At 36.4% G+C, this 24,258-nt stretch overlaps 1 protein-coding gene across 3 annotated transcripts in view; it reads right to left on the bottom strand.

The window, feature by feature from the left end:
- The window catches only part of Htr2c (5-hydroxytryptamine receptor 2C), a 229,136-nt gene that overhangs the window by 4,216 nt on the left and 200,662 nt on the right, over positions 1-24,258 (bottom strand). The window lies entirely within an intron of this gene.

The following is a 24,258-nucleotide window of genomic DNA, read 5'->3' as shown; positions in this document are numbered from 1 at the left end:
ACAGTGACAGACAGACAGATAGACATAATTTTTAATCATAAGGGTATGGACAAGTAATCATCCAATAAAATCGATTGGATTCCTGACAAGAAATATCAGCATAAAGGATGGGGACAGACCGTGATCTTATACTCAAACCTTCTGGAAACATCAGAAGCACTGTGGACCACAAAATTACTCTCCCCTTGACAAACAGGGACAACTTGCCAAGGGAATTTTCATACTAATCTATCCTCTCTGTATCCTCAAGAAGTTAAGACCTTACCAAACTCGGATCATGCCTGGGAGATTCTATCCTAGGCGATTGGAACACCAAGCTGCTGGATATCCACACTGCAAAAATGCAAGAGGAGGTAGATCTTCGCTCTAAACAGGAGTTGCTAACTCCAAGGACCACTCGAGGAGCTATGAGGAACTTAGTACCTTAAGACCATGCTAGTTGACTTAAGTGTTCTTTGTCAGCTTCAATATATTAGACTGAATGACCTAAGAGTAAAACATAGATAATACTGATAGCTATTTAATCTCTGGGAAGATCAGAAAGGGAGAGTGTGGAAAAGAATTATTAAGCATTTTTCTCAGGCATTAAATTTCTGGTGTGTGTGATGAGTCTCCAGAAGAAAGTAAGTGACAATGGAAGAAACAGCCACCAAGGGAGCCATCTATAGCCCGAGAGCTAGCCATGCAAGTAGGGAAGTAGGGAAGGGTATGGAAACTTGGAGATACATTTCAAACTATGGTTTTTAAAGAAAAATTTTGACTGGAGTAGAAATTCTCAGATCTTCCTATGGTCCCAAGGATGGGCACTGAGGGAAGTCAATGGTTCCAGGGAAGGTGGCCATTTCATGAGAAAATTCTGGAGGAACACTGCTGTACCTTCCCAGGATCCTTTTATTAAAAAGAAATAGGAACAGAACATTCAATTAAAGTGGTCCCCCTCTAGTCCTAAGATCCTAAGGCTAGTGACTGAGAAGTTTGTCATCCCTCTACAGGCATCACTATAGAGATAGTTGTACCTCCCTCTAGAAGCATTTTAACAGAGGTAGATGTACATAGACACAAAGGTTCAACTTTCCACAGAAAGTGCTCCCTAAGGAAGGTATCTTATGTTGGCTGTAAGATCAATGTGAACACCAACACCACTCAGAGCCCAGCCCTGTGCTACTATGAGCTTATTTCTGTTAATAAAGTATGCCTATAGACTTAAGAGTGCAATTCTCAAGAGGTGGTTTTCCACTCCTGGAACTGAACTTGGGAAATCAGACTTAGAGAAAGGAGTCTCTACCTACTGAACCATCTCACCAGCCCCTGTGAGGCCTATTTTATAACTCAGCATTCTTCTCTGTAGTTTTATGTGCATTGGGGAAATGGAAAATCTGATAGCTGCCTGTTAATTTAATCATTCACTGTCTCAGATACTGAGCCATGTATATTACGGATAAGAGACATGAAAACGTTTTTAATTTGCCTAACACTCCCTTCTATAGCTATAATTTTGTCAAGCAGTTTAGCTCCCCACCTTTTACATACTTAGTTTTTCCATTTTTAAAATCGGGAATTTCTTATTTGCATTTCAAATGTTATTCTGATTCCCAGTTTCCTGTCCATCAGCCCCCTAATCCCTACCCCTCCCATTCTATAAGGGTGTTCTCCTTCCCATCCACCCCAATTTACTGCCCCCCAACAATCTCCTACACTGGGGGTCAAACCTTGGCAGAACCAAGGGTTTCTCCTTCCATTGGTGCCCAGGAAGGCCATCCTTTGCTACATATGCAGTTGGAGCAATGGATCAGTCATGTATAGTCTTTTGGTAGTGGTTTAGGCCCTGGGAGCTATGATTGGTTGGCATTGTTGTTCTTATGGGGTTGCAAGCCCCTTGAGCTATTTCAGTCCTTTCTCTAATTCCTCAAACAGGGGTCCCATTCTCAGTTCAGTGGTTTGCTGCTAGCATTCGCCTATGTATTTGACATGTTCTGGATGTGTCTCTCAGGAGACGTCTATATCCGGTTACTGTAAGCATGAACTTCTTAGCTTCATCAATCTTACCTGGTTTTGGTGGATATATATAAATAATCATATGTGGGACAGGCTCTGAATGGCTATTCCTTCAGTCTCTGCTCTAAACTTTGCTTCCCTATGCCTTCCTATGGATATTTTTGTTCCGCTTTTAAGAAGAAGTGAAACACCCACATTTTCTTCATCTTTCTTGAGATTCATGTGGTCCATGCATTGCATCTTGGGTAATTCAAGCATTTGGGCTAATAGCCACTTATCAATGAGTGCATACCATGTGTGTTTTTCTGTGATTGGGTTACCTCACTCAGGATGATATTTTCCAGTTCTATCCATTTGCCTACAAATTTCATAAAGTCATTGTTTTTGATAGCTGAGTAATATGCCATTGTGTAGATGTACCACATTTTCTGTATCCATTCCTCTGTTGAAGGGTATCTGGGTTCTTTCCAGCTTCTGGCTATTATGAATAAGGCTGCTATGAACATAGTGGAGCACGTGACTTTGTTATATGTTGGGACATCTTTTGGGTATATGCCCAGGAGAGGCATAGCTGGGTTCTCAGATACTGCAATGTCCAATTTTCTGAGGAACTTCCAGACTGATTTCTAGAGAGGTTGTACTAGTTTGCAATCCCACCAACAATGGAGGAGTGTTCCTCTTTCTCCACATCCTCCACAGCACCCGTTTTTACTTGAGTTTTTTATCTCATTCTGACTGGTGTGAGGTAGAATCTCAGGGTTGTTTTGATTTGCATTTCCCTGATAACTAAGGATGTTGAACATTTCTTTTGGTGCTTCTCAGTCATTTGATACTCCTCAGCTGTGAGTTATTCGTTTAGATCTGAACCCCATTTGTAATAGGGTTATTTGGCTCTCTGGAGTCTAACTTCTTGAGTTCTTTGTATATTTTGGATATTAGCCCTCTATCAGTCGTAGGATTGGTAAAGATCTTATTCTAATCTATAGGTTGCCGTTTTGTCCTAATGACAGTATCCTTTGCCTTACAAAAGCTTTGCAACTTTATGAGGTCCTGTTTGTCAATTCCTGATCTTGGAGTATAAGCTATTGGTGTTCTGTTCAGCAAATTTTCCCCAGTGCCCATGTGTTCGAGATGCTTCCCTAGTTTTTCTTCTATTAGTTTGAGTGTATCTGGTTGATGTGGAGGTCCTTGATCCACTTGGACTTAAGCTTTGTACAGGGTGATAAGCATGGATCGATCTGCATTCTTTTACATGCTGACCTCCAGTTGAACCAGCACCATTTGTTGAAAATGCTATCTTTTTTCCACTGGATAGTTTGGTTCCTTTGTCAAAGATCAAGTGACCATAGGTGTGTGGGTTCATTTCTGGTTCTTCAATTCTATTCCACTGATCTATCTACCTGTTTCTGTACCAATACCATACAGTTTTTATCACTATTGCTCTGTAATACTGCTTGAAGTCAGGGATGGTGATTCTCCCTGAAGTTATTTTATTGTTGAGAATAGTTTTAGCTATCCTGTTTTGTTGTTGTTGTTGTTGTTGTTGTTGTTGTTGTTGTTGTTGTTATTCCAAATGAATTTGCAAATTGTTCCTTCTAACTCTATGAAGAATTGAATTGGAATTTTGATGGGGATTGGATTGAATCTGTAGATCGCTTTTGGTAAAATGACCATTTTCACTATATTAATCCTCCCAATCCATGAACATGGGAGATCTTTCCATCTTCTGAGGTCTTCTTCAATTTCTTTCTTCAGAGGCTTGAAGTTCTTATCATACAGATCTTTCACTTGCTTGGTTAAGGTCACAGCGAGGTATTTTATATTATTTGGGATTATTATAAAGAGTGTCATTTCCCTAAATTCTTTCTCAGCCTGTTTATCCTTTGAGTATAGGTAGGCTACTGATTTGTTTGAGTTAATTTTATGCCCAGCCAGTTTGCTGAAGTTGTTAATCAGGCTCAGTAGTTCTCTGGTGGAACTTTTGGGGTCACTTAAGTATACTCTCATATCATCTGCAAATAGTGGTATTTTGACTTCTTCCTTTCCAATCTGTACCCCTTGATCTCCTTTTGTTGCTTGATTGCTCTGGCTAGGACTTCGAGAAATGTATTGAATAAGTAGTGAGAACATGAACAGCCTTGTCTAGTCCCTGATTTTAGTGGGATTGCTTCAAGTTTCTCTCCAGTTAGTCTAATGTTGGCTACTGGTTTGCTGTATATGGCTTTTACTGTGTTTAGGTATGGGCCTTGAATTCCTGTTCTTTCCAGGACTTTTATCCTGAAGGTGTGTTGAATTTTTTCAAATGCTTTCTCAGCCTCTAATGAAATGATGAAGTGGTTTTAATAATTGATATTGTTTATATAGTGGATTGCGTTGATGGATTTACTAAAGCTGTATCATTACAAATTTTGGTTCTGGAAGCCATGAATGCAGTCAACAAACCAAAAGAAATTAACTTTTAAGACTACATTATCAATAACAATAACAACAATCCTAGAAACAACATCAATAACAATATATCATGCACAGACTATTTTAATTGATACTTTAATAAAAAAAAGTAGTGTCAGGAGTTCTCAAACTGTGCTTCAAGGACCCTGGGAGCCTCTGAGATTTATAATTTTCTTGTGAGGGGTAGTTTGCATTTTTTAACTTTTACTGTATTTTGGGGATTTTATCTTCATGAACTCCTATAATTTGACCTGACCTTGAACTTATTTTCCTATCTCTACCTCCAGAGTGTTCAAATTACTTGCTTCCTTTTACTTTCTCTCCTTTTTCTCTTTCTTTCTGTGTCTGTCTTTCTTTTTTCTTTCTTTCTTTTCCTTTGCAACATCACATTAAATTTAAGGCATGTACACATTTAGAAATTTAGCTCTCATTGTATCAATAGACATTTAAATATTCAAACATTTAAAGTAATGTTTGTATTCCTAAAAAATTTTAAGTTGTAGGAAGTGTCATAAGTGGTAATATTAAAAGATTTAAATTATTGTCATTATTAAGAGGACAATGATCCAGTAAATTTTCATAAACTTTTAATTTCTAATATCATAAACATTAATATTTATACTATTGATACATTATGTACTCTGCATAAAGAAAAGACCTCAGTAGACCTTTAGTGTTTTAAAAGTATGAAGGTTCCGTAAACCAGAGTTTGAGAATGCCTGTTTTGTGTTATTAGATAAGTTATGTAGGATCTGGAGAGTTCATAATATATACGTAATGCCTTCTTTATCATTTTCAGTTCAAGCAATAGTAATTAATGAGTAATTACACCATCAAGCACTAATAACAGTACTATTTCCAGTAACATTCATTAAATTCATTATTTTTATAAGAATCCAGAAAGACACCTTTTATTTTACCAAGCTAACTTCAGAAAATGTAAATGTAGTGAATATATAGTCTAATTTTTTTATCCTTGATTTAATCAAATAAGAAGAGTAGATATGAATTACTTTTGATACTGTGTACCAGTAACAATTATGGTAAATAGCAGATTTTTCTCAGTATCTCGTATATCTTCTATGCTCAAATTATTTGTAAATTTTATATAGTTCATAGATTACTTAATTCATTATTGATAATAAAACACAAAAATAATTATTAAAGAACAAATTTAATACTTCTGAAGTTAACTTTGGTAAGTTTATGACATCTTAAAATATAAGAAACAATGAAAACAAGTAGTAGTTGAATAATGCTATAAATCGCAGGCATTATTTTAATTAATGAAGTGTCAAATATTGTGCATGCATTGTCTAATCAATTTTCTTAAACTTTAAAAACTAGTTTAAATAATAATTACTAATTTTATTTAAAGAAAAAATGAACGTTCAATAAAGCCTGTAAAATCTAACTTAACATTATAAAAACAGTGATTCAACAATAGATACTGCAAATTTTTAAAAATATTATGAATTGCTATTTGTCTTTTATTGGAAATATATATTACTACAATGACAAGAAGTATCTTAGCTACTACTGCTCCTACTTTTACACTCAATCATTAAGGACCTTTACCAATAAATTGTTAATTGTGTGTTTATCTACTCTCATATTATATTTGCATGCATTACATCATTCTCATTTCATAAAAGCTCACTTATCAAGATTATTTAACTGCAACATGTAAGCACGAACATTACTGACTCTTACAATTACTTCACATTACAAATTATCTTATTCTAGTGAATAAAAAACTCATTTAGTTAAATTAATGTATCGCAAAGAAAAGGAAATCTAGACTGGTTTGAGTACAAATATGAATATTAATATTATAATAAATATTAAATATAATATAAATATTAGTTCCTAAAACCTTGAATTCAAGCAACACAGATCAATTTTTTTTAATTCATTTGATAATATCATTTGCTAATGACTCTAAAAGTAGATTTTTAAAAGATTTTTGAATTTATGATTTTTCTTGTGAATGACAGTGTGTTATAATCATTGTTGACTAGACAGTAGCTGCCAAATGGTCCTCACACTTAGTAAACTTAGTCTGAAAAACTGATAGGCAGTATTTGCAATATGAGTATAGTACAGAAGTCCTGAAATACTATGGGAAAGAGAAAAATGTATGTCACAAAAGTCATAGCTAGTTCTAGAGTGGAAACATTTTCCTTGCCTTTCAAACTAAGGTCATTATATATAGAGAAAACAGTCACAAAAGAATAGTAAACAAATTGTCACAGCATGGGTAATAAATGACTGGTAAAGGCCTACATAAGGCAGAGAAATGAATAAATTTCATAGGACAGCCTCACCAACAAAAAGAAACTATAAATTAGGAAAGTTGATGTTCGGAGATGCCTCCAATGTATCTATTTTCAATCGTTGTGTAATTTGGAAAGTTTTTTTTTCTCACGGACATCTAGGAGGACCAAGCCTACATGACTAATCTCTTGCCGCCTGCTGTGAGTCCCTTGAACACCATAGTTAACAGAATCCAATTAAAGAAGAACACAGAAACCAGGGCAGCTTCATTTTGTAGATGGCAAAGTGTTGCCAATATTTGGAAAGTGGGGTGTTTTTTGAGTTTGAGGACTAATTCAGTTATGGTGTTTGTAGCAGGAGAAATTAACAAATTCACTCAAGTTTGAACCTCAGGGATTTTTAGATTTGAGCCAAAAAAGAATACAGGCATATATATTTATTTGTGTTTATAGGGCAGTTTTTGTTATCATAGTGATAAGAACTTCTATATAGAACTGAAGAATTGTGATTTAAAATCAGACAGCAAGGAAAAAGGAAGAGGAGACTGGCTGAGCTTGTAAGAGTAATGTCTTGGGAATAGAAAGTACTCTTGGACAGAAATTTATGGAGAAGTAGATGAAGCAGTGTGGTATTTTGAATAGGTATGATCCTCAAAGGCTTATGGGTTTGAGTGCTTGTCCATAGGGGGTTGCAATATTAGGAGATGTGGTGCTGTTGAAGTAGGTGTAGTCTTGTTGGAGTAAGTGTGTTATTGTGGGGCCGGGCTTTGAGGTCTCCTATGCTTAAGCTATGTCCATTGTGACACACAGCCTCCTTCTTCTGTCTATGGATCAAGATGGATCAAGATATATATTCTCATCCCCTGCAACACGTCTGCCTGCAAGCTGCCATTCGTCCTGCTGTGACGACAATGAACTAAACCTCTGAAACTGTGAGCCAGCTCCAGTGAAATATTTTATATTATAAGGGTTGCTGTGGTCATGGTGTCTTTTCAGAGCAATGAAACCCTAACTAAGACAGGGACGTTCTGCTATGGGTGGCAGTATGGGAAGAAGCAATGAGCAGGAGCATTCATAGATGGTCACATTGTTACTACAAACTAATGTAGCTTGAGGAAATGTACAAGGAGCTTAGACATGGAAAGTAAATAGTAGAGTAAGATACTTTAAAAACAGAAAAAGAATGATTACAAATGATAGGTTAAAGGTCCCGACAGAGATAAAGTGAGATAGAATAAGAAAAACATGATACGAGAGCGGAATTATTTTTATCTACTGGAAGTGTTGGAAGCATAATTAGGTGACAGTAATTATCGAGGAGTATAAAGAAAGTTAGAAAGTGACTGAAATAAAAAACAAATGGCAAAATTATCTGAATTCTTTTTTTTCTTTTCTATTTTTCAGAGCTGGGGACCGAACCCAGGGCCTTGCGCTTGCTAGGCAACAACCCCAATTATCTGAATTCTTAACTGGATCTGCAAAGTGGTTCATATAGATGTCTCTCGATTCCACATAGCAGCCAGAAACTAAATGAGCTTTTCTGAGAAATTGCGATAGCGAACATGCATATGTTACAAAGAAAATATCCAGTAGCATAAATATGAAGAGACTGGAGAAAAAGGCAAGAGAACCTGAGTTCTCTAATAAATACACAGAAGAGAACTGATTATATGAGGGCAAAGGGAAATCTAAACAAGAGACGAGTGGAGTTCAAGGGCACAGATATGCTGCTGAGATCTTTAGGAGGTTCCTTTGGAAGTCCTAGGCAACTCCAAGTCTCAGAAAGTGGCACTAGTGCAGTGATTCTTAACCTGTGGGGTTGCCACCCTTTTGGCAAACCTCTATTGCAAAAAAAAAAAAAGCTTACATTATGATTCATAGTAGTAGTAAAATTACAAATAAGAAGTAGCAGTGGAATCATTTTATGGTTGGAGGTCACCACAACATAAGGAACTGTATGGAGTAGCAGCATTAGGAAGGGTGAGAACCTCTGATGTAGATAAACAGACACACCAGTCAGGGCAGCCTTCCAGGCTGGGTTGCAGCACATGGGATTGCGAGCCACTGTGAGCACGTGGGGGCGGAGGTCAGACCTGCTACAGAACTCACTGTGAGTTGTGTTAAGTGAGAGGTGATCATGGAGGATCTTATGAAAATCTTCCTGACTCTATGTGTGAAGTTCTAGCAAGAGATGCAGCTTAGCCACAACATTTTTCTTAAAAGGAGAAATTAAAAGGTCATGATTTTGAGGGAGAAAAATGGTAACAAAAGAGGAACCTGGAGTCTGAGTTAAAGGTTTGAAGCCTTTTTTATGATTGTGTACTTCTATTTAAGACTAGTGTTTCTCAATGAAAATGCAATGATATATAAGAGACGAAAATATTTTAATATTCTCCAGTCAAAACAATAATGGTAGATCTTGCATGTGTTAGGAAAACACTTTGCACCAAACCATTTCTTACTTGTTTTTGCTTCATGAGAGGGGCTCTCACTAAATAGCTCAAGATGGCCTTGAATTTGCTCTGTAACCCAAGCAAGCCTTGACTTTGTAATCCTCCTGCCTCAGCTTCCTGAGTGGCTGGGATTAAGGACCAGTGCCAGCAGACTTGGCTTTTAAATTAGCACAGTAAGTAAAAGACTAATAGAATTTAGAAATTACTAATGAGTGTCTATCATATGACACTATTTCTGCCACAAATATAAAAATATCTGCAGCTTATTCTGGTGATATAACTCAAATATCCAAGTTATTTTTTGATATATACATTTACAGCTAACACAACAAAGTTTCAAATTTCATTCATAGTTTAGGTTAAATAAAATATTTTTCCAAAGAAAATTTAAAACATTCATTTTATAGTAGCTAGTATGAAAATCAGTATTTATTTTAGCTAGTAGTACAGTAGCTAGTAGTAATTATATTAGCTAGTATTTAAATTAATATTAAAACGCAGATAGAGTATGTATGATATACATTAAATAAAATAAATATTTTTAAAAATAAGCTTTAGGGTTCTAACAAACACAAAAATTATTTAAAATAACATGGCAGTATAACACAAAGTGAACTCAGTGGTATTTTTGGAGGTTTTTTTTTACTCTCACAGATCTTTTATTTATATTTCATGGTTTCTATGCAAATGTGTCTCAGTCTCTGCATGTGCTTCTTGTGCTTTTTCTTTGGCTTTTATTTCCAGTTTGTTTTGTCCTAGTCTTGCTTGTCTCTATTTTATCTTATTGTTCTTTATGTGCTTTTTTCTATTATGATGAAAGAAAGAGGGAAAGTGTGTGGATTTGAGTGGGAGGGAATTAGAGAGGATTTGAGGATCTACAGGAAGAGAAATTATAATTAGACTGTCTTGTGTGAAAATGATCCATTTTCAATTAAAAATAAAAATAAAAACTCATGCATTTTATATTACTGGTTGAGGAACTTATAGAAAATACACCCTCCAACTAACAGCATTTGAAACTCAGAACACATTTTTGAGCAACAATAACTATTTGAAGGTATTTGAAACTGAGCAAGAAGTCCAAAGAAGCTATAAGGAGTCATTCCATTCAAAGTTAGGAATCTTGGGTGTTGAATCTCACATTCCTGTGTCCTTTCCCTGAGGGCCTTCTCTAGCCTGCATGTTAGAACTAGAAAGTTGATTTCTAATTAAACTGAGGAGTGGGGATGAACAATTTAGAACTGGCAAAAGAGCTAGGACTGGGGCAGTATAACTAGAGAAGGAAGGAATGACAGTGAAGAGGCAGCCTGGAATTTCCATACAAAGCTCACTTGAATTCTTGCTTGGCACCTGAATGTCCTATGAGCAGAACTAAGGAAAACCTGAAGACAGCAACATTTAAGAGGTTTAGTATACTTAGAGTGACATATCATCTGTTACAAAGAAGAAAGAATTTGGAATTATAAAAAGTTAAAGGGGCCTCACACAAAACAGGCTATTCACTAATTGTAGAAAAAAAAAACTTTAAGGGGAAAAGCTCTCTTCTTTTTGATTTCTGTAGTGGGTTGTTCTGATGCTGGTTGTATTCTAATGCTAAATACTGGTTTCTCAAGATGTGGTTGCTTACCCAAGTGATGCCACATGAAGCTTCTCCCAAATTTAACTAGTCAATGAAAGGCTAGAGTTTGTGATTGGGCAGTGGAAGTGGAAAGGTGGGACTGGAATTTTATGAGAGGATGTTGCTGGTAAAGAAAGAGATGGAAAAGGAAGGGGGACAAATGCCATGGGCTAAAACTGTGAGGCTAGGAGAAGCAGCAAGTAACAAGGGGACCATAAAGCTGGGTAATAAGTTAGTATAGTCCTGGTTCTGCCCAATCTAGGCATGTGGCTTGTAAAAAAAATACCTGGATTGTGCATCATTTATATGGGCTTATTAGGATTATAAATCCATACTATAGATTTTCTTTTCCTTTTCTCTTCTGACATAATATTTTTCTATGTAGCTCAGTCCACCCTGGACTGGAACTCACTCTGTAGCACAGTGTGGAATTGAACTCACAATCTTCTTGCTTTGGTATGCCCTGCACTGGGTTCACTTATATGGAACAGCACACCTGGCTTGCCCCCTTTCTTAATGCTAAAAGATGTAGCCTAGAACTGAAAGCAAACCTGCCACTCAGTATTAATAAAACAAAACAGACCACGCAAAGCCTTTCCATGAACATTTTTATAAGGTTAGTAGAGATAAAAAGAGATGGAGGGATCTACTAAAGGAGAGGTTAAGTCAACAGAAACAGATCAACACATAACCATGAGTGCTCCAATCAACAGAGAAGAACTTGATCATAAACATGCTAAATAATTACTCAGAAAAGATAACTGTAGTAGTTGTAGAGATGGAAATTTCAGGATGGGTGTAAAAAATTAAAGAAAATATTTCAGCTGCAAAATAAACTTTTTGAAAAACTGAATAGGATTGTCAATAAATGCAGTAACTGGTGAATTTGAAATTCTAAATCATGTACACTTAAGCACAATGAAAAATGTCATTGCAAAAATTTGATCCATGTTTGTAGCCTTGTCAGTTTCTAGAACTCGACTAGCCATCCCATCAAAAAGCAATGATCAAACATCTCAAAGTAAGGATGAAACATCCTACTCTTCTTACAAGTAGAGCCTTAGCTTTACAGAGAGAATTTTACACATAGTCATGGTTTACGTTTTTAACCTGGATAAAACATCATGAATATGGAACGAAGAATAGGTGCTCAAGCAGAGACTGGCTATCTGGATGAGAAAGGGAGGCAGGGGTCAGAATGGTGGATTTTAGACTGTTCAACTTTCTAGACAAACAGCAGAAGAAAAAGACAAGCAGAGTCAGAGAGAAGCAAGAACTAGTACATGACCTGCCTGAGGACAAGGTCGCTCATAAACATGTAATACTCCTTATGGCAGCTATCAAAACAAGAACGACAATAACAACAACAACAACCACAGAAATTGCTAGAGGTATATAATTCTAGTTGGAGTTTCTTCCAGTCAGAATGATGAAATATCATTGTTACTAACACAGAAAAAGGGGGGAGAGGAGAAGGGGGAGGAAGAGGAGGAGGAGATGGAAAAAGAGAAGGAGGAGGAGGAGATGAAGATTAATAATAATGATGTTGATGATGATGATGATGATGATGATGATGATACTGTGTTTACTGAAAAAAGAAACAGTTTTGGAGTGACTTCTAAGAAAATGGAAGAGCTAGGACTTCCAAAATTTTTTTTATCTTAGTAAAAACAACAGAAAATCTGGAAAAACTAGAATTATCACTCTAGAGTTGTACAAAATAAGCAAAGAGTAGTAACAGCAGAGGAAATATTGATTCAAGAAAAATGTCTTACTATTGGCAAGCATCAAACCTTTTGCCATCATCTGCTACCCAGACCCATGGCAGCCTTGAATAATAACAACTGATGGTTCTGATACAATGATAGAAAAATGGAAGAGATTAGTCAAATCCCGGAATTGGGATATATAATTATTTGTCATGCCTGGTGTTGTCCTGGAAGACCAACTGAAATTGCCGATTCGCTGCTGTTGAATTTGCTTAGGAGTTTGACCAGTTCTAAAAGGCTGTCTCCAAGGGACATTTCTGGTAATTGTTCCAACATTGTAATTGCTTGAGACAAGTGACACTTGTATGTGGATGGAATAAGCAAAAGAGATGGGGAGAAGCTGAAAAATAGTTATATAAATAAATATTTCCAAAGTTCCAATGTAGTTCTCATACTTTAGATATCACTAAGTATGCATTCATAAGACTGTGCTTTGTAAAGGTCCCAGGTGGCCCTAGGCTCTCAGTTCTGGCTGACCCAGAAACTCTGTGCAAGACAAATGTGAAGTACACAGGAGATTTATAAACTCTAGTTAATGCTGACCAAGTGTCCCAGCGATAACAAAGATTCTGACGAGGAGGAGATTTATTGTTTCCAGGCAGGAAAGGAATTTCTACCTAATTACCAGCTAGTCACTAAACTAATGAGGCGCAGACTTCATTAACAAAGAATATATGCTTTGTGCAATTACTTAAGAAATGTCACAAAAGTTACAATAAAAACATGGAAACAACAAATCCTAGGGAACAGGGAGAATCTAAATTCCAACAAGCCACAGGTACCAATCAAAAACGCTAATCCATGCATACTGGTACAACCATTCTGGAAATCAGTCTGGAGGTTCCTCAGAAAATTGGACATTGAACTACCTGAGGACCCAGTTAGACCTCTCTTGGGCTTATACCCAAAAGATGCCCCAACATATAACAAAGACACATGCTCCACTATGTTCATAGCAGCCTTATTTCCAGCCAGAAGCTGGAAAGAACCCAGATGCCCTTCAACAGAGGAATGGATACAGAAAATGTGGTACATCTACACAATGGAATATTACTCAGCTATCAAAAACAATGACTTTATGAAATCCGTAGGCAAATGGTTGGAACTGGAAAACATCATCCTGAGTGAGCTAACCCAATCACAGAAAGACATACATGGTATGCACTCATTGATAAGTGGATATTAGCCCAAGTGCTTGAATTACACTAGATGCACAGAACACATGAAACTCAAGAAGAATGACCAAAATGTGAATGTTTCACTCCTTTTTTTAAAAGGGGAACAAGAATACCCTTGGGAGGGAATAGGGAGGCAAAGTTTAGAACAGAGGCAGAAGGAACACCCATTCAGAGCCTGCCCCACATGTGGCCCATACATATACAGCCACCCAATTAGATAAAATGGATGAAGCAAAGAAGTTCAGGCCAACAGGAACCGGATGTAGTTCTCTCCTGAGAGACACAGCCAGAATACAGCAAATACAGAGGCGAATGCCAGCAGCAAACCACTGAACTGAGAACAGGACCCCCGTTGAAGGGATCAGAGAAAGGACTGAAAGAGCTTGAAGGGGCTGGAGACCCCATATGAACAATGCCAATCAACCAGAGCTTCCAGGACTAAGCCACTACCCAAAGATTATACATGGACTGACCCTGGGCTCCAACCTCATAGGTAGCAATGAATAGCCTAGTAAGAGCATTAGTGGAAGGGGAAGTCCTTGGTCCTGCCAAAACTGAACCCCCAGTTAACGTGATTGTTGGTGGGAGGGTGGTAATGTGGGGAGGATGGGGAGGGGAAGCCCATAGAGAAGGGGAGGGGTAGGGGTAGGAAGATGTTGGCTCGGAAACCAGGAAGGGGAATAACAATCAAAATATAAATAAGAAATACTCAAGTTAATAAAGATGAAAAAAAAAAACACTAATCCAAAGAAACAAACAAGTGGCCAATGCTTAATAAATAAAGCAGCCAGTAAAATCATTCCCAGGGAGACTATATATTAAACCTATCAGATAAAGACTAAGCTATTTTAAAAATATTCAGCTAACTGAATGCAAGAATTAAATATGTTCATAGAGTGGAATATTATTCATATAACTACTAATAAAGTAATGCATGGCCAACTTACTTCTCAGAAATATTACCAAAACTATGACAACACAATGAAGGTTAGCTCTTGCCTAAGCACACCCAGATGTCTTGTTGGAGTCCATCCTAATCACTGAGGAAAATGTTTCTAGAAATAGTCATGGGGGCATGAAGCACACAAAGGAACATTTAATCAAAAAAGTTAGTAGTGCTTAATATGAATTCTGAGATTCTGTTGTGTCTGAATAACATGTATCTTATTCTTCTTAACTCTTGGGTCAATGAGACAGGCAGTCTCTCTTTAACAAGATAAAGCCAGTACAGAAGGCTTTCCCATACTTCTAGCTTTGAGCCTGTTGTATATGCTTCAAGGAATGGCAGGACACTGGCATTTTCTTTTATCCTGCCAATGAAACTATTATCTGGTGAATGCAGTTGATAGGCAGGGACTTCTCTTTTCTTTTCAGGCTCCACTCATACAATTGAAGTTCTATTTTCTGTATGTTGATGTTGACAAGGCAGCATCCTAAATTGCTATTTTTACATATTGTAAAGCAGTGGTTCCATGAATGGAGAAGCAAGCCAAAACACTAACTGTTCCACCAAGAATTCAGAGACTGCCGTGCAACTATCATTAAGAAAACCCTGTTCACCTCCCCATCCTTTCCAACTCTAGATCAGAGATTGTGATCTGGAACTTTTATCTTCAGGGAAGTTTGATAATAAAGCAAGTAATTCTTAATCTCTTCTCAGAGAAAGTGACTTACTGCAGTATAGTATGGAAAAGTTCAACCTTGAGGACAGTAAAAAAACAATAGAGATTCCAAACCAGTAGAGAAAAACTCCACAATAGACCAACTTAGTCATCATCAAGAAAATTAACATGCAGGCATATGCGTGGGTACACACAAAATCACTCATGAAATACAAAGAGGTGAGGAAGGAAAGAAGGGCACAGTACAAGTATTTTTTTTAAATAATGGCTGGAAATTTCTCAAATTTATTAAAATCCAACTAGCTATAAAATACAAATTAACCACAGATCCAAAGAAGCGAACTAACAAGGAAGGCCCAAGGGAGCATGCTTGAATCTCACTGAGAAGGAGAAATAAAATCGTAATAAAATTAAACAAAACATTGGGGATGGATGGATAGAAGGAACTAAGTGGGAGAGATGATGATGAGGGAAACAGGAGGGATCAAGTATGATGGAAGCAGGGAGAACTGAGATAGTGGGGAGTAACCCTGGAACAAGATGTACTAGGACAATGGAAACTCCCAGGAACCTATGAGGGTGATCCTAGCTAAGATCCCTAGCAACAGGGGATATGGAGCCTGAAATGGCCACCTCCTGTAATCAGGTTACACTTCCAATCTCGGAGGGATGGGATGCTAGCCCTATACACTGTGTGTGGGGGGAAGGTGGGACAGGGGATGAAACTTTCGACCCACAATATTTCCTGCCTACAAGATGTGCAGGAATAAAGAGGGAAGGGAAATTGAGGAAATGGCCAGGCAATGACTATCCCAACTTGAGACCCATGCCTTGAGAGGGAGCCTACCCCTGACACTATAATGATATTATGCTATGATTGCAGACAGGAGCCTAGCATATCTGTCATCTGAAAGGCTTCATCCATCAGCTGATGGAAACAGATGCAGACACTCACGGGCAAAAATCAAATAGACTGCCTGAGGATCCAGCTATACCTCTCTTGGGCATATACCCAAAATATGCCCCAACATATAAAAAAGACACGTGCTCCACTATGTTCATTGCAGCCTTATTTATAATAGCCAGAAGCTGGAAAGAACCCAGATGCCCTTCAACAGAGGAATGGATACAGAAAATGTGGTACATCTACACAATGGAATATTACTCAGCTATCAAAAACAACGACTTTATGAAATTCGTAGGCAAATGGTTGGAACTGGAAAATATCATCCTGAGTGAACTAACCCAAACACAGAAAGACATACATGGTATGCACTCACTGATAAGTGGCTATTAGCCCAAATGCTTGAATTACCCTAGATCCCTAGAACAAACGAAACTCAAGACAGATGATCAAAATGTGAATGCTTCACTCCTTCTTTAAAAGGGGAACAAGAATAGCCTTGGCAGGGAAGAGAGAGGCAAAGATTAAAACAGACACAGAAGGAACACCATTCATAGCCTGCCCCACATGTGGCCCATGCATATACAGCCATCCAATTAGACAAGATGAATGCAGCAAAGAAGTGCAGGCCGACAGGAGCCGGATGTATATCGCTCCTGAGAGACACAGCCAGAATACAGCAAATACAGGAGCGAATGCCAGCAGCAAACCACTGAACTGAGAACAGGACCCCCGTTGAAGGGATCAGAGAAAGGACTCGAAGAGCTTGAAGGAGCTCGATACCCCTTATGAACAACAATGCCAATCAACCAGAGCTTCCAGGGACTAAGCCACTACCTAAAGACTATACATGGACTGACCCTGGACTCTGACCTCATAGGTAGCAATGAATATTCTAGTAAGATCACCAGTGGAAGGGGAAGCCCTGGGTCCTGCTAAGACTGAACCCCCAGTGAACGTGATTGTTGGGGGGAGGGCAGTAATGGGGGGAGGGTGGGGAGGGGGACACCCATAAAGAAGGGGAGGGGGAGGGATTAGGGGGATGTTTGCCTGGAAACCGGGAAAGGGAATAACACTCGAAATGTAAATAAGAAACACTCAAGTTAATAAAAAAAAATCAGATAGAGCACGGGGAATCTTGTGGAAAGGCAGGGGGAGGATTGAAGGGACCAAATAGGTCAAGGATACAACAAGAAAACCCACAGACTCAACTCATCTGGGTGCATAGGGCCTCTCAGAGACTGAATTGCCAACCAGAGAGCATTCATAGGACAGAGCTAGGCCCCATAAATATATCTAACAGACATGAAGCTTGGTCGTCCTGTGGGTCCACTAACAATTGTAGCAGTGGTTGTCTTTGACTCTCTTGCCTGTCTTTAGCTCCCGTTCTCCCAAGCTGCCTTGTTTAGCCTCAATAGAAGTCAAAACTTCTGAGTGCCCAAGATACAATTAAGGAAGAGCATGAAACTCAAGAAGATGGAAGATCAAAGTATGGATGTTTCAGTCCTTCTTAGGAGGTGGAACAAAATACTCACAGGAGAAAATACCTCAGGAGCAATGAGTGGAAAAGAGGCCAAAGCAAAGGTCATCCAGAGACTGACCCACCTGTGGATCCATCCTGTCTATAGACACCAAACCTAGTCACTATTGAGGATGATAAGAAGTGCTTGTTGACAGGAACCTGATATGGATGTCTCCTGAGATGCTCTGCCAGAGCCTTACTGATACAGATGAGGATGCCTGCAGCATCAGATGCTAACCATCAGACTGAGCACAGAGATCCCAGTGGAGGGGTTAGAGCAAGGCCTGAGAAACTGAAGAGGTTTCAACCCTATAGGAAGAACAACAATATCAACTAACCAGAACCCCTGAGCTCCCAGGAACTAAACCACCAACTACAGAGTACACATAGAGGGACCGATGGCTCCAGCCACATGCATAGCAGAGGATGGCCTTGTCAGACATTAGTGGAAGGAGAGGCCCTTAGTCCTGTGAAGGCCCGATGCCCCAGAGTAGGGCAATGTCAGGGCAGGGAGGTGAATGGGTGGGTGCAGGAGCACCCTCATAGAAGCATGGGGAGGGAGATGGGATGGGAGTTTGTGGAAGGAAAACAAGGAAAAGGGATAACATTTGAAATGTAAAAATTAAAAAAAAAACATTAAAAAAATGACATGCTAAGGAAAGTTGATATCCATGGGAGGTCTCCCTTTCTCTGAGCAAAAAAGGGAAGGGAGCCATAGGGGGAGGAAAGATGAGATGGGGAACTGGGAGGGGATGGGGAAGTTGTGATTGGGATATAAAGTAAATACATAAAATAATAAAAAGTATGGGAAATCAACCCAAGTCATATAAATTCAGAGAACCACAGACAGACATCAAAATTAAAATGGTGAACGCATAAGATAAGTAGAAGACTTTGATATTAGTAGAAAGAGATAAAGAGCTCATGTCACATGTCATCAGATCCCCTAGAACTGGAATTACAGGCAGTTTTGAGCTGTTATGTGAGTACCAGGAATCAAATCCAGGTCCTCTGTAAGAGAATCAAGATGCTTAACCACTGAGCAAGCAATCTCTCCACTTCCAGCAATTTATTCTTGAAGTAATACATCAAAACAAAATTTAAAATACAACTAATACTACACATACTAAAATATATAACATACAACAAATAGAGTGGAAGAAGGAAGTATATAACTTTTGGTACGTACACATAAACCAGAATAATTTCATAGGTATTAGAGCAATCAAAATTGCTTTATAATGGGATAAAATAGTCATATATATTAGTGGAACAATAGAAATTCTGAAAGTAAATACGTATCTCCATTCAATGTACTTTCAGTAAAGGCAAAAAATATATCTTTTTAGTCAAACAATAGGTTTTTCTGGGAAAATTGGCGATCCACTTATAGAAGAATGAAGTTAGCCCTCTACTTCCTTGTATAAAAATCAACTAATGGACTAACAAATTAAATACTATACATGAAACTACATAAAAAAACCGCAAGAGAATATTTTAGGGTATTAAATTGAAGGAAACTTTTAGATAAGATGTTAAAGTGGGAATATTCAAATGGGTCTGTGCCAAATTATATTTTAAAACATTTCACAGTATGGGAAAGAGTCAACAGATTAAGAGAAAATTTAGAGAATTCAATAAAATATTTTTAAACTTTCTGATAAGAGATTATTAACTAGAATGTACAAGGAACTCAAGCACCTCAATAGCAACATTAGAAACCAGTAAACCCCCAAAGGCCCAATTTAAACGTGTCTGAAAGGAAGTCTTACAAAATGCCAATCAGATATTTCACAACTAATTCTTTATCACTAATCAGAAGGAAAATGCAAATAAAAGCTACAATGAGATAAAATTAGGAGGAATCTAGGAAAAAAGAAAAAAACACTAGCAAGAGGTGATGAACGGGTGGAGGGGGGGAACCCTTTCACACAGTTGTTGAGAATGCAAGTTAGTATAGTCATTATGAAGAACAGTATTGAGTTTCCCCTAGAAATTAAAGATATGATGTAGTAATCCCATTGCTGGCTATGTGTCTGAACAAGACTAAATGAGTATATCAAAGAAACATTTGCATTTCCATATTCTTTGCAACACTGCTTGTAATAGCCAAGAAGTGAGAACAACACATGTACATGAATTAATGAATAAATAAAGGGAATTTAATGCATGTATCTGATGGTACAATATCAAGCCATATGACAGGATACAGTCTTGTCATTTGCAACAAAATAGATGGGACTGGAGATTATTGTGCTCAATGAAATAAGTCAAGCATGGGAAGTCAAACAACACATAATATTGCTCATATGCTGAACTTAAAAATGGAGAGAATAGGAGCGAATTATGAGAAAATGTTGGCAGAGTCATTGAAATGAAAAATTAATTAGTGGCTCAATAGAAGAGTTGTTATTTCAAAAAGACAGAATTAGAAAATGCAGAGCGAGCAAGAGAGGAAAGAGACAGAGAGAGGAGAGAGAGGAAGAGACAGAGACAAGTAGAAATATCAACTGAGATACTGCATTCTAAAGAACAAAGGAATAAGTAATGAAGAAAAATCAAGAAGTGCTCAAATATGTGTGAGATACTATCAAGTCTACCAATGTATGCACAATTGGTGTTCCATAAAGAAGGATGTAAAAAATATTTTTATAACTAATTTGAACACAGGTAATTTTTCTAAACATCCAAGAAGGCACCATAAACTACAAGTAGAATAAAGTTAAAGGGGGAACATTTATAGAGACAGCATAATAAAATGTCAAATTACTAGCGCCATGCAAAAATCTCAAAAGTAGAAGCAGTTGATCACATAAACAGAAATCTCAAGAAGATTTAGTAATCCCCCAACTGACACTGAAATAAAAGTGCAGTAGCCTTCAAAATGTCATAGTCTTAGTTATACAGTAGCTAAAGTAATAAAACTGACAGTCTACATCACATACTGATGGTGGAGACATATTCACCAAATAAAAACTACAAAATTCACACAGAATAATTAACATAAAGAGAAGTACATAATTCCAAAAACAATACTGAAATTCCACAACATAGCTTTCACTGCCAAGTTGAATAAAAAATAAATTAATGAGGAACTACATGTCTTAATCTATGCTCTAATATAGATAGATCTAACAGATAGATATCTACAAAATTTCTACACAATAATAAACTATATATTCTTTTTTAATACACCACAAGAGTTTCCAAGTAGACTATAAGTTAAAGCAAGAAACAATTCTCAATTAGCTTAAAAGGATTGAGCGTAGGCAAAGTATACTTTCCAATGAAGATGAAATAAGAGTAGGATTCAGTAATGGAAAGGTAATGGGAAATTTGCAAAACATGGGAATTAATTAGAAATTAGGTAACTCTGTCCTATAAGGATACTGAGTCAAAGTAGAAATCAGAAGATAGTAAAACTATGCTGAGAAAAGAAAATGAGAAAGTCCTATAATAAACTATGAGACACAACGAAAGCAGTGTTTACGAGAAAAAAGGTAGCTGTAGTGTTTATATTTTAAAAGTCCTCAAATGAGTAAACTGATTTTACTTAAAAGTAGTGACTAGAAAGTATGCAAAACCCAAAGAAGAGTCACTGAATAAAATTGCTGTCAGAAAGGTGAAATAAACCCATAGGAAATAGAGAAAGAGCAAATTAGATTGGACATGGGAAGCAAAGGAGAAATTTCATGATTAAAATTGCTTCTTGTAGAAATTCAATAAAACATAGAGTATAGACTAACTCAGAAAAAAAGAGAGCTAGCCAGTTTTAGTAAAGGATGATTAAGATTTTTGCATGTTGCTTTGTGGCCAAAAAATATAAATAGTAGATAAAGTACAAAGTACTTTCTTTGAAAGTAAATATTTGCCAAAACAATATGAAAACAAATATTCCTATTCATTTTGAAGTGATTAAATCAATAATGAAGACAACACACATGCAAACGAACCCTGCAGGTATGAAAGGCTATATGACTATATTATTGCTCTAAACAAAGGTGATATGCTAAAACTCTTCCAAAAACTGAAAAAACATATGAAGATCATTTCAGATTCACTTTAAGATTATATATATATGTATATGTATATATATGTGTATATATATATATATATATATATATATATATATATATATCATCACACCAAAACTACTACCAAAGGGGGAAAATGATAAAGCACATCTCTCTGGACAATTTAGCTAAAAAAGATTAATTAAATCTTAAAAGAATGAAATGATGTAGAAATTAAAAATCCATTACTAAATATGATTTACTTGAGAAAGGTAAATCACAATTCAAAAATATACATGATCAGGTATACTAGGAGAATAAAGGAGAAAATATATCCAATAACCATCACACTAGACAGAAAAAAATAGATTTGAGGAAATTCCCACTAATTAGGAAATGTCACAGCAAATATAGTAGAAAAGGGAACTGGCCGAATCTGATGAAAGATATCAAAGGACTAAACCACCACACAGCACTCATATTGCTTCCCTATGCTATAGCCTTATAAACACCTGACAAGCTTTTTACCATTGAAGCCACACCCCTACCCATGAACATCACTCAGTATTAAAATACTAATCATAAAAGAATGGAAAATGTCTTCTACTTGCTCTTTCACTGCCCTGCCAGGACAATACAGCAAGACTAATAAAGATTTAAGACAAGGAATGGTCAAATGAACCTGTCATCATTTATAAGTGACATCATGGAGTATATACAGGAAGTTGCAGTAACTCTGTTAACAAGCTGTTAGAAAGTCTAAGTGAATTTAGCCAGATTTCTGAGTGAAGGATAAATATATAATATGTTACCTTATAATATGTATTTATTTCTATATACCACCAACAAGTTACTGGCAATAAACATTTTTAAAGCAATGCTATTTGCAATAGCAGCCAAATGATTAAATGTCCAGCGATGTGTCTATGAAAGATAGATATAAGACCTATAAGATATAACAGTATAGTAGAATTTAAACTTAAGTAAATATTAAATATTTGTGTGTACATATGGATATGCATATGAATTTTAAGTCATATTTTTAAGACTTTAGTATCTATATAATTGATTTGTAAATTCAAATCAATTATGCTTTTTAAAAAAACAAGACGTTTTGCTTTGGAGATTGATAAGCTAATTTAAATCTTTATGAAAAATGAAAACACTTTAGAACAGTATTGGTAATTTGGAAGACCGCAGCTAACTGATACTCTACTAAATAGCTATTTTTCTAATTCTGGCATTCTTAGACTATTTAGATTATTTATAGTAATATAGTTTTAGAAATAATTGGTTTTAATTCTACCATTTACTATCTGATTTTATATTCTTAATCTATTTTTTATTTTCATCTTTAACATATCCATTTCAATTTTTATTAATCTATATATTCTTTATTAAATTTGGAAATTAGGAATTTCTCTTCCACTCTTTTGAATGTACAAGTTACACTTTTTCCATTTACTCTTGATGTGAAATATTTTATCTTAAAAATGATACTGGTATCTAACACCTTATATGCTGATTTATAAATGCAGAGAATGTGAACTGAATTTTCTAAGTGCAGTTTTGCATATATAGATTCATGGAATTCTGTGAGAAGCTTTAAGGCTTGTTATCTAATGGTGTATTGTAGATCACAGAATGATCTACCATAGCCACAACAAAACAATCTTAATACTCATATAAATTTATTTGCTTGACTAGTCCAGAGATGAAATGTTAGAAGATTAATGAAGAGCCAAGAAATGTCTAGATTTTATTTTCTCCATTTGGATGTTTTAAAGAAACATAAGTTTGAAGAGAAATAATTTCATGAGATATAAGTTGAAGTGGGTGTGAGGTAGGATCAGCAATGCTCTAACTTTCATCTAGTTAAAGTCCTTGACTTTAATATCAGTCAAATCCTTAGGAAGATCTCAAGCATGTAAAATAATATGATTGTTTTTCTGTCTTTAAATATTCTGAATCTTTAGCAGTGCAACAGCTGTCTTTTTCTTTTTGTTTAAGAACTCAAAGTAATTAAAATTTGTGAGAAATCGTAAATTTTGTTTAATGACAGCACAAATTTGAATGTTTAGTTCATGCCAATTGAAACTGCATTAGTAGTTTTCCATTGAAAAGTATGAAAAAAGTAAAAATTAGTAGGGCAAATATTCTGGAAAGAACTTTCTTTTCAGCAATTTCAATGTTATATTTTAAAAATTTAGACTTTTTTCTTATAGTTTTGTAATTGGCATAGCATTTCGTATCTGTGTTGCCAAATCCACTGGTCTATTAATTAAAAAATAATTTAGCTATACGACTATATCCATATGCATTATACTACTTTCATTATTTTTAACCTAAATATCAGATATGTAGGTTAAGAATAATTACTCGACAACCGATCAAACGCAATGTTACCAGTCGACGTCTGTAGGTTGTTCACAGTACATAATCCGAAGGTATTGAGCA

This window comes from Rattus norvegicus, chromosome X, assembly GCF_036323735.1.
Source record: "Rattus norvegicus strain BN/NHsdMcwi chromosome X, GRCr8, whole genome shotgun sequence".
NCBI lineage: Eukaryota > Metazoa > Chordata > Mammalia > Rodentia > Muridae > Rattus > Rattus norvegicus.
Note: the sequence above shows the minus strand (reverse complement) of the source record. Positions and strands in the feature narration are given on the sequence as shown.